General features: G+C 50.8%; 1 protein-coding gene across 1 annotated transcript in view; it reads left to right on the forward strand.

The window, feature by feature from the left end:
* ASIC2 (acid-sensing (proton-gated) ion channel 2) overlaps positions 1-11623 on the forward strand; it is a gene marked incomplete at its 5' end in the record, with an annotated part of 51057 nt that overhangs the window by 30707 nt on the left and 8727 nt on the right. The window lies entirely within an intron of this gene.

Genomic DNA, 11623 nt, shown 5'->3' on the forward strand with positions numbered 1-11623 from the left:
CCCCCTCCTGGCCCTGGTGTTTTCATTCCAGCCCTCCAGCCTCATTGCCTCTCTCATTTTCTTCCCTGCTCTTGCATCCACCCTCAAATGAGACATAAGTCAAGTTGAGGAAAGCAAGACAAGCTGTTGAAGGGTTGGCTTTGATTAAACCTCCGTGGAGATCAGAGCTGCAGTTGTCACACTTCAGCTCAGAGCAACGTGAGGAATTCATCACCAAATACATCGTCAGGTACCAAAAGACACCTGAAGATGCTGTGTTTCAGCGAGCCCGGATGCAGATCTTCTCTTCTTCATTACGATGGGCTTGTGTGTAATCACCCAGGAGATGATGAATATTGTGGGATCCCGGTGGGCGAGCTCAATTAAAGCAGAGAAGTGTTTCGCTGCTGTCAGTTTGGATCTTGTGGGAAGTCTGGTGGGCTGGAGAAAATGAGCAGCTTTATTAGCACACGGGGCTTTCATTTGGAGTGTAACAGCAAAGACAAAGGGCTTGTCAGGTCTGAGGCCGCGGCTGCCCGTGTCCAAAGCAAAATCAGCCTTGAAAACCCATTGTGGGCATTTTCCACACCCATTCCCTTGACACAAGCCCTTCCACTCATCTCCAAGGTCCTCACCTCGTTCTGCAACTGCTTTCTGCTGCCCCAGGGGACCCAGCAGCATTTGGCATTGCTTCCATGGGGCATTCTGCAAGGTAAAGAGGCTGGAAGGCTGGAAAACTGATTAATTAACACCAGAACTGTTGATAGCAATTACCAGGCATTGAATGCCTTATCCATTGCCTCTTGGGCATCTCACGGAGCACGCTGGGTGAGCCCCATGCCTGTGGCTGCTGTGGGCATACACAGTGCAGAGTGGTGTGGTCTGGATACCAGGGCGAGGGGTACCAGCTCTGGGATTAGGGCCAGATATTCCCTATAATGGCTCCAGATGGGAAATGGCAGCTCCTGGCAGAAAGCTTGGAGACGCTGAGTTGCCCCAGGGAGCAACTTGTCAAAGGGGGCAGAGGAAGTCAGTGTCAGAGCGGAGCATCCCCTGTCCAGGTCTTGGCATCACCATCCATTTACATGGCACTTTGCATGCCCCATAAGCAGGCTGGGGATGTGTTGTGAGTGATGCTGAAGGGGTTTGGCAGCACCTCCTCGAATCAAACTCACTTGGCAGCACGAATGGTAATGGGAAAGATTTGTCTTCCTTAAACGTCCCGGCTTCAGCAAGATGTGGGAGCGTGGCTGGGAGCTGGAGTCCGCAGCGAGGATCTTCTCAAGGACTTTCTGTTAAGATAGAAATAGCATAAATGCTGGAGACTTTTCAGACAGCTGCTGTAAATCTTCCTCATCCCATTGCCAGCATTAACTATTGCATTATTTCTATTAAAAAATTAGATTTCCTGTCAAGAAGACAGTGAGCTGAGAGGGAACAAACCCGTCCCTCCCCACATCCCTCTTGCCAGGCAGGGAAGATGTAGAAGATGGCAAGAAAAATAGATCTGGGGTTGCTCTTAGCTCAAGCAGGTCCCCTCTTCTGCAGGTTTCCCAGGGTTTTGGTGCTAGGAGAGGGAAAGGCACATTTCTGGTTGGGGCCAGGGCTCCTGTAACTGGTTTAAAATCAAACCACAGACTGCAAAGGCTTTACCTGGAGATCCAAAGGTTCTTCAAGCTGCCTGCCTGGGGCAGCATCAGCTCCCTGGGCAGTGCTGCCCACCCCAATCCCTCTTCTCCATAACGTCACTTTTTCACCTGATTACAACCATTACAGCACACACATGCTACTGCATCCTCTAAAGTACCCCATAGGGACCGGCTGGGCATCACCCGCCTTCTCAAGCCCCAAATGCACATCTTTTATTCACATCTGGGGCAGGTACTTCACTAAGGCAGAGCAAAAGGAGGAAAAGCCTATGAGCAGCACCCAGAGTGCTGAGTCCAAGCCAGTTACTGGGCTCCTAAGCCATGGAACATAAATGAAATGATCCTCCAGCTATTTCAGCAGAACAGAAATAAAAACAGAGATTTCTCCCAGCTCAGAGCAGCCTCTGTGTTAGTTAAAAGCACTTTTCCCACTGATTCTCAGGTGTGGAATTGGGCAGACTCACCTTGGTGGGATGGTAGAAGCTGGGCATCGTCTTTAAGACAGGCTTTAGTGTGTAGGGGATTGATTTGTGGCTGGCTTAGAGGCTCCTGGCATTATTTCTGGCTCCGTTACTATTCCCTGTGCCCGTGCTCCAGTCAAACCCTTCATCCCCCATCCCAGTCTTGGAAATAGGAAGATTTACTGGGCTTTACTTCCTGATTTCCTGCCTGTCCAGGTATGCAGCCGCTTAGTGCAAGTGAGGACTTTCATCTTGGTGCCAGTGACAAATCCTGGATCGTTATACCCAGAGCTTTCCAAAAGCCCCTTGTCAAAAGCAAACTCTGGCTCCGTGGGGGTGCGTGATCTCGTTAAATCTCCCTTTAAAATTAGCTGTCAGTCTAAAAGAGGAACGAAATCAGCTTTTCCCCTCCTCCTGCAGTGACTGAGCCCTCCAATTCCTGCAGACTGACACTTTGAAGATGCATTTAGCAGTTTGGGAACTGCATCATTAATGCAGTGACAATGTTATGCAGGTTTGCACTCGTAGCGTCGTAAGAGGGACTGTACATGCACATTGGTTTGTGTGTGCTGAGTCAGCAAAAGCAGTCCTGCAAAGGCAATGCCACGGGAGGTTTCCTCCATAAACCCCAGTTGTTGGGTTGTAAAAGGCCAAGCTGGTTCTGTGCTGTGGACTCGTGGCTGAAGGGAGATGCTTCCTCTCTGAAGCCTCAGGCCAAAGTGGAGCCACGACTGAGCTCCCTGAAGTGGTCTGGGAGGTAGCACAACTCATAATGGACAGTTGCAATTAAAACCAGAGTGTCTTGATGGAGAAGGGTGGAAAGCATCTCTGGGTTACGTGCTGCAGCAGTGGCTGTGCCTGAATGCACTGTGGACGGAGCCAGAGTGGTTTACATGGACGTGCCAGGCCATATCTGCTGGTTTGTGGGGGTTTCCCAGCATTTCATGTTGGGGAGAGCCCCGTACAGAGGGATGCTCCGGCCATGCCAGGGAGCGGTTTCCATGGCAATTCCTGAGCCTAATGAATAAGGTTTGTTTTCTCATGAATGGGCAAAGCCCTGAGCTGTGCAGGAGCTGGCCTGGGGCACGCTGTGCTGTCACCACCCTGACGGCTCCCAAGGGAGGGCAGGACCACCCCGGGCAGCACAGTGCCTTCAGCTCCTGCTACTTTGGCTTTGGAGGGATCCACCTCAGTTCTTCCCTTTTCTTGGCCCTTTTGCATGAGCCTGGTGCTTTAACAAGCCTCTTGTGTTGTGCACAGCCCTGGGGAGGCTGCAGTATCCCCCCCGCATCAGACCATGGCACCAAGGCTGAGGGGACACACTGGACATTGTATTTCAGAGGGCTGATCCCCTGGGAAGAGATAAATCCCTCCTGGCTTTGACTCCCCTTTTCCCAGCTGGGTTTTAGAGCATCGTCACCTCATCTTGGCAGCACCACCCGAGCCTCTCCCCTGATGGATGGGATCAGATGATGGTACTTCCCCAGCTCAGCTGCTCCCCATCAGCACGGCACGTTAGAGAAGATGAAAAGCCCACTAAAAATGGCAATTTCTGCCAACTTGGCAATAAAAATTTAAGAGGCTTCAATTAAGCAACAGGTTCGAAGATGGAGCAATATTGTTTAATAGGGCTCTAGTGTGCCTTGGAGACTCATCCCCTCGTAACGCTTGCATGGGACAGAGAGCATCAGCTACCAGCAACTGCAGCATCACAAGTGTAATTACAGAGGCAGGAAAAAGGGGCTCGGGGTCTGTCAGTGATCACTCTGAAGCCTGTTTCCTAGCAGGGTGTAGGCAGTGGCACTGGAAAAAGAGGAGCAATTAAACAGCATTTCCCATGTTTCCTAACCCTCGCTCAGAGCATCTTCTCCTACCTCCAGTCTTACACCTCCTCCTAGAAAAACAGTCACTCTCTGATTTCTTTCCCTCAATCCCACGCACTCTCCCAGTCGATTTCCTCCAGTATATGGGCAGACTCTGAATTAATTCAACCACAAGAAGCAGAACTGGCAGGCAGCAGTGGCCGGCCGCAGAGAAAACGTCATTGCATAGGAGTGGTTCAAAGCAGGACATGGAAGGAAACAATTGCACGGCTGGTTTTGTAGGGCAGCAGAGTGGTTTTGCTTCAAAAACAGCATTAGGAGTGATTCAGCCTGTTGGTAAAAGGATACAAAAGAAAATGGGTTTAGAGGCAACCGATGGAAATGAGTCAGGGCCAGGAAGGGTGCATCTGGATGGGCAGGGATTGGAAAGGGCTCGCTTAGGAAGGTCAGGAAGAGAAAACATCAGGGATGTAGATGGCATAATGGTCTGGGTGCTCCTGCCAATCATATTCTATGGGTAAAATGGAAAGCTGCTCACTGAGGACAGGAGAGCTTCAGAGGGTCCAAGCCCCAGATCGGGCATCTCTGTAAGACTGAGCCCAACAAGTACATCCTGCTGTCCCCCAGCAGGATGAGGGGGACACTTTTGGTGCTTACAGATGTGCCAAGGAGGGGACCAGGGGGGAGAGGGCAGAGTGAAGGATACAACTCATTGAGAGGGGCACTAGATGCAAGTCTGTAGCTGGTCAGTGCAGCAAATGCCAGGAGCAGCCATCCAGCAGGTCCTGGGAACAAACCTGGGGTGAGGCTCAGAAGGGGCTGCCCTTGACATCTGGGGAGCCACAGGAAGTTTCAGTATTGCTGTTTGATTGATTGGCAAAATTATTTCTAAGGAAACGGGGACCCAAAATCACCTTCTGGTGCCCACTCACCTCCAGCACCTGAGGACTCTGGGCTGTGTGACTTTCCCAAGCTCTGCTGAGCTTCCAGTGCTGGAAGGGTTAAGCTCATATCCTTAAAGACAACGACTTCTTTAGTGCTTTTGTGAAGGGAGCAAATGGGAAGGAACAGCACCCAGCAAAGGGAGACAGCAAATAGACAACTTCCAGCGTCATTAACTGGGAGATGGTGCCAACCAGCTGTGTCCATGCTGAGTTTCTTAAGCATTTTACAAGCGCTAAAGCTGCCTGGGATTGAAATTCTATTAAGTTGATGTTATTTGATGTCTCATTAACGAACGGAGGTTTCTGGTTATTGAAGCAAACGCAAACACACCCCGTACAGGTTTGGACACATTCAGGGAGAGGGTTATATTCCTCCTCCCTGATTGCTGCCTCAGTTTGGTGGGATCAGAGGGGGACTCACATGTGGAGGAGTAAGGAGAAGGGCTGAGCTGTAGCAGGATGCAGGATACATCCTCAAAGCTGGATGCGTCACAGAGCCCAGCTGAAAATTGAGCTGAAACTGCCCCAACCTCATGCTGGAAGTGTCTCTGCCACGTTCCCACATCTTCCCTATTACATCAAATTAAACATGTAGAAAAAACCAGAGATGCTACTTAAAATAAATGGGGAAAAAAAAGACCTCTCTGGCTGCAGACAGATGTTGGCGGTTATTAGGAGGCTCAGTGCCAGGAGCAGTGTGTGAAGGGCAGCAGCATGGCCAGGGAAAAGGGCTGTGACAAGGACAGGGCTGTGCTGAATGGCCTCCACCACCCTGACCCACTGCCCCCCTGTTGACCAAAAGCAGCCCTTCCTTTCCTTGTGTTTCAGGCAAGCAAGATCCATCCTGAGCTTAAGGAGACGAGTCGATTTGTTCCTTTTCTTTTCAGCGCCCGCCTGTTCGTAACAGATCGTGGCAATTCCTAATAGCTGGGATGAAGAGAATTTAAAAAGCATTTCATTAATTAATGAAGTATTAATGATTGTGAAAGTGCGAGGATGTGAGTTTGTCAACCCCAATTAGAGGCTGAAGCTGAATCTCTATCAGCATGAGACAACGCGGTGCCGGGGAAGGACGTGTGTCCTTGGGAAGCTGCCGTGGCAGCAGAGCAGAGCCAGAGCTCAGCGCTACCTTCCTGCAGGAACCCAGGGCAGGAGCTGCCTTTACCCCTGCTTTTCTTTTTGCTTTCATGCTTCTTTTCCCTCCCTGGCTTCAAGGAAAAGTATCTTTGGTGGGAGCAGAGCAGATGGGAGGGGAGCAGCTCAGAATCCTTGGGCAGGCTCCGCTGGTGCAGCACCTGAGCCCTCCTGCAACCCTAAATTAGCATCGTCTAGAAGAAGGGAAACCATTTCTCTCAAGAGGAGGAGATGTCTGTGTGCCTGCAAGGGAGGGGAATCAAATCCAAGTAGTGTCTCTCCCATTCATGTTGTTTATGTGGCCGTGGAGTAATGGTTAAACTTAAACAGGGGGATTTCAGGTTAGATAGAAGGAAGAAGCTCTTCCCTGTGAGGGTGCTGAGGCGTTGGCACAGGGTGCCCAGAGAAGCTGTGGCTGCCCCATCCCTGGCAGTGTTCAAGGCCAGGTTGGACACAGGGGCTTGGAGCAACCTGCTCTAGTGGAAGGTGTCCCTGCCCAGGGCAGGGGGGTTTAATTAGATGATCATAAGGTTCCTTCCAACCCAAACCATCCCATGATTCTATGATCATGTGTGTTCTTCCTGTTCCTGGGCTGGCTCCCCAGTGTGCTCTTCTAGTGGCCTCGTTAGCATCATGGGCAGGAAATTCAAATGTCAAATGGGTCAAACGAGTCCCTCAGGGAGCTCTCTGGGGCCACGTGCTTTGGATGTCAAGGCTTTGCTCGAGGTTGCAGCCCCATTTTGGTGAGGAGGCAGTTGAGAAGGGATGCTGTTATGGGTGGAGTATTAACCCCAGGGCTTGCAGGGCACTAGGACTCCTGTGCCAAAGCAGAAAGGAAATGGGAGTAAGGATGGGGCTGGTCTGCAGGGGAGAAGCCTGTGATCCTGCTCCATTGCTCTTCAGGACAGGAAGCTCTGTAAAAGAGTTTGGCCCCTTAGTTTGAGTCTTTCACTGCAAGGTGCAGTATTTGATGGGTAAAACCATGCCCAGCTCTGGATCTGGAGGATGGCTTCTTTGAAGGATAATGCTGAGCATTTCAGAGGATGCAGCATAGCAGTCCTGGCACTCACCTTGTACCTGCAAGCGATGCTGCTGTGGCTCCAAGCACAGGCACTAACAGAACAGCTGCCTTCAGAGATAATTGGAAATAAAAGGTCAGGACAAGAGTTGTCTACACCAGAGACGTGGTACATTGGTGCCTGCTCACCAAAACCACCTGGGAAATGCAAAGGGAGCTTTCCTGGGACCAAATTATCTTTGGATGCTGAGGCAGAGTCTGGGAAATGTGCCCCCCTCTTCACTGCAGAGCCCTGTCCCTAATGATGTGCTTCTGTCTGTGAGAGTTTGCTTCTGATTACAGATTGCAGAGCAGGAGGGAAGCGATGAGCCTTTCAAGCTGTCATTACCATGGAGGATCCGGGTAATAACCCTTGATGAGCCCCTTGGAGAGAGAGGAGTTCACTGACTTGCTCAAGGGAGGGAGGGTCTGACCCTGCCAGCCCAGGGACAGTTGTCTCTTGGATCTTGTCCATAAGGAAGAAGCACGGATTTGCCTCTCACACTTCAAATGAACCTTTGCTGCTCCCCCAAGCCAGTGATGGAGGGGAAAGCATATGGATTCCCAGTCCTGGTCCCCCGGGTGTGGGAGATGCTTTGGTTACTTGCTTGGAGGCATGGCTAGCAGCAAGAAATCCTGCCTTGAGATACAGAGATGGAAAAGGTAGGGATTGATATAGAACAAGGCAGCAGTGAGGTGCCTCTGTCACACCTGATGGGGATGTGCTGCATGGCCAGGAGTTTCACTGGGGAAATTCCCTTCTGAAAGGAAAGATTGGAGCTTCTTGGAGCCACTTTTCCATCCCAGATTCCACCCCAGATGTGACGAGCTTTTCTCCGAAACAGGGAAACCTTTTATACTGCAGAGCAAAACAAACCCAGACTCCACCAGTGGTAAATGTACCAAGAAGCTTTTTCTGCTCTCGAGTATCAGTGATGCAGAAAGCAGAGGGAGAGCGAAAGTCTTAGCCTGTGGCTTGGGAGATGTGCTGCACCTCTTCCTGTGTGTTTAGGAAGCCAAAGGAAAGTGAATTACACTTGTAATGGGGTACACATGTGCATGGGGTTGTGCATGTGGCAAGGCAGCAAATCCCCAAGGAATTATAGAATCCCAGACTCATTTGGGTTAAAGCGACCTTAAAGCTTCTCCAGCTCCAACCCCTGCCCCGGGCAGGGACACCTTCCACTAGAGCAGGTTGCTCCAAGCCCCTGTGTCCAACCTGGCCTTGAACACTGCCAGGGATGGGGCAGCCACAGCTTCTCTGGGCACCCTGTGCCAGCACCTCAGCACCCTCACAGGGAAGAGCTTCTGCCTTAGATCTAACCTGAACTTCCCCTGTTTCAGTTTGAACCCATCACCCCTTGTCCTATCACTCCAGTCCCTCATGAAGGTCCCTCTCCAGCATCCTTGTAGCCCTCTTCAGATACTGGAAGCTGCTCTGAGGTCTCCACGCTTTTGGACAGATGCAAAGCAGCTTTGCTTTGTGCTATAGGGGTAGTCGGTGCTTGTGGTCCTGGCAACAAACCAGGCCATAACTCTGTTAATGAAGTTGCATTGATTAGAGTTTTAATTAATCATTCAGCCCATGCACCTCCTGCGGACACGGTGCCAGCTTACAAGCACCGTGGCTCCAACCCAGCATTGGCTGAGCAAAGAAGTGGGTAAGATAAAATATCTGATGATGAATCCATCCTTTTCGGATCCCACCACCTTCATTCAGGGTAAAATTTAAAGGGCTTAAATGATTTGTGTGTAGCTGTGCTTGAAAGAGAGTTGATACCATCTGAGACCACAATTATTTATTCTCCTTTATCATACAACAGGCAACATATGGGCCCCTTTCTCCACCGCGGATGACTAAGTGATGGCATCTGGTACTCCATTATATTGCAAGTGTAAAGCAAATGAGAAAAGATCCCCTTCAGACAGCACTTTGCTGTTGTCAGGAAGGCTCTCTGGAGATTTTCATTGCAAGGTGCTGCTTTGCTGACTTTCAAACCCATCCTGTTCAGAGCCAGGCCTGTTTCTGGATGCTGAGATTGCTGGCAGCTGGGGTTTTCCCTTAATGCTTCGTCTGGTCCCCACAGATGGGATCCCTCCATCACCTGCTGCGTCTTCACTCCCCATGTAGATACGTCTGCTCTTCCCACTGGAGCTGCTGAGCACAGAGGTTGGTGCATGTCACCCTGAGCAGCTGAATAGCTCCAGCCCCTGCTGGTTTTCAAAGCAGCTTGAGCAGCAGTGTGGGTTGGGGCAGATTTGGGGGTGCCAGAGCTCCTGTCCCTCAGGGAGCAGCCTGAGCACCTTTGGGTGATGGTGGCTCCAACATGTGTAGTATCCTAGTCCTTTTCCTGTGCACACCAGGATGCAGAGGTGCTGACCAAACCGTGCAGATCATAGAATCATGGAATGGTTTAGGTTGGAAGAGACCTTGAGACTCATTTAGTTCCAGCCTGCTGCCATGGGCAGGGACACCTTCTATTAGACCAGGTTGCTCCAAGCCCCATCCAACCTGGCCTTGACCATTTAACAGATGTGCTATGGTTGAACATCACTGCAAAGTTTTCTGTCTCACTGGCACTTGAGAGCAGGGATGATGCTCCCAGGAGTAGGGGAAAGGAGCTGGTCATTCCTGGCTGGTGCAGGAAGCGGAGCCAAAGAGGGTTCACCATCATTTGGAGATCCCCTTCACCCTTGTGCTGAGCTTCTCTTGGGTCTATCCTGAGGGTCATGCAAGGGAAGACCTCCAACTACCATCTCATAATGAGGGGGACTTCTGGCTCATCCAGAAGATGGGAATGCCACAGGGCTGCCGTATCCATGGTTCCAGCTGGTCCCATAAAGCCTGCATCAGCCCCTTAGAGACAGAAGTAGCTGGGGACCAGTGTAGTGCCCATAGATGCTGCAAGCAAAGTGCTGGGTTCTTGGATGGAAACTGTTCATGGCCGAGCTGAGAGCTTGTCCAGCCCCACAGGGCAGGATCATGCTCTGAAACCTGGGATCTCCCCCAAATTCTCCTTTAGCTTCCAGGTTTCATGCCCCTCTAAGGCAGACTGTTCCCATACCCAACTGTTGTCACCACAAGCCACGTTCATTCCAACATCTCATCTTTCTCTTCCTGGCTGCAATTTAAGCTCATTATGGGTTTTTAGTGACTGGATGGTTCATAAGAGTAAGCCACAGGGAACTTCACAATTACACCAGCGCTGCGAAGTGGTGCACAAGGTGACCACCTTTCCACAGGGTGCTTTGGAGAGCTGGAGTTCTGCTCTCACAGATCTCATGGGGCAGACCTAGAGCAGGACATGGGCTCCAAATGGCTCACACCAGGGTGGTTTTGGCACAGCTACCCTAGGTCCAGGCCTGAAGGATTCATGGGGTCATTATTTATCCAACAGCACCTGCAATGGACCTCCACTTGGTGGGGCATCTCTTTTCTCTGGTCATCTCCAGAAGAAACCCAAACCAGGCACCACAGAGCCTTGCCACGAGGTCCTAGGCTTGTGCTCCATCCATGTTTACATATTAATTTTAGGATGGGATTGCTATTACTCCATTTTTCAAAGGGGTGTTTCTGTTTAAGCCAACATGCTTTGCCAGCACAAAACGTTCCGTGTCTGGAGCAGAACACAGCAAATGGGACGCTGCTTTGAAACACAAAGAAGGAGGGGTTTGGGGAATGTTATTTTCTGCTCTCTAGCAAAGGGTATTGCAGAGCATTTAGCAGAGATAAAGAGGGATGGAAAGGCTGCCAAGCTGCAGACAAGAGCAACAAGGTAGATTTTGCCTGGAGGGACCAGAAAGTAACTGGTTTTCCTCCAGCATGTCCTGGGCTCTTCATTAAGGTTTCTGTGGTGGATTGTGGACTCCTGCTTGTCTTACCTTTGCATTTGTGTTTAATAAAGCGGTGGCAGCAGGAGGGTTTGCATCACACTAGCACTGAGCAGAGCAACTTAGGAGCCTCATGCAATGCAGTGTGCACACAGGGGGGAAGAAGCCAGTTTCCTTATCATCGTGGGGTCCCTGGGAGGGGATAGAGTATGGAGCTCCACAGGCCCCTCCTTGGGTAGTGGGAAAAGGGTGTGATTCATTTGTCTGCTTGCTAAAGAAGAAGAGCTTGCTAAAGGCTCTCACTTGGCAAAAGTCATGCTTTGACCTTCTCCTGCAACAGCAGCAATTGATCCCCACCTTAAAAACATAGAATGGGTTGGGTTGGAAGGCACCTTAAGATCATCTAGTTCCAATCCCCCTCGCCATGGCCAGGGACACCTCACACTAGACCTTGTTACCCAAGGCTCTGTGTCCAACCTGGCCTTGAACACTGCCAGGGATGGGGCAGCCACAGCTTCTCTGGGCACCCTGTGCCAGCGCCTCAGCACCCTCACAGGGAAGAGCTTCTTCCTTATACCTATCCTGCACTTCCCCTGTTTCAGTTTGAACCCATCACTCCTTGTCCTATCTCTGCTGTCCCTGATGAAGGTTCCTCTCCAGCATCCCTGTAGCCCCCTTCAGACCCTGGAAGCTGCTCTGAGGTCTACAGCTGCTTCTCTTCTCCAGGCTGAACAGCCACAATAGT

The sequence above is a fragment of the Nestor notabilis genome, unplaced genomic scaffold (genome assembly GCF_000696875.1).
Source record: "Nestor notabilis isolate BGI_N333 unplaced genomic scaffold, ASM69687v1 scaffold8002, whole genome shotgun sequence".
In the NCBI taxonomy this organism is placed as follows: domain Eukaryota; kingdom Metazoa; phylum Chordata; class Aves; order Psittaciformes; family Psittacidae; genus Nestor; species Nestor notabilis.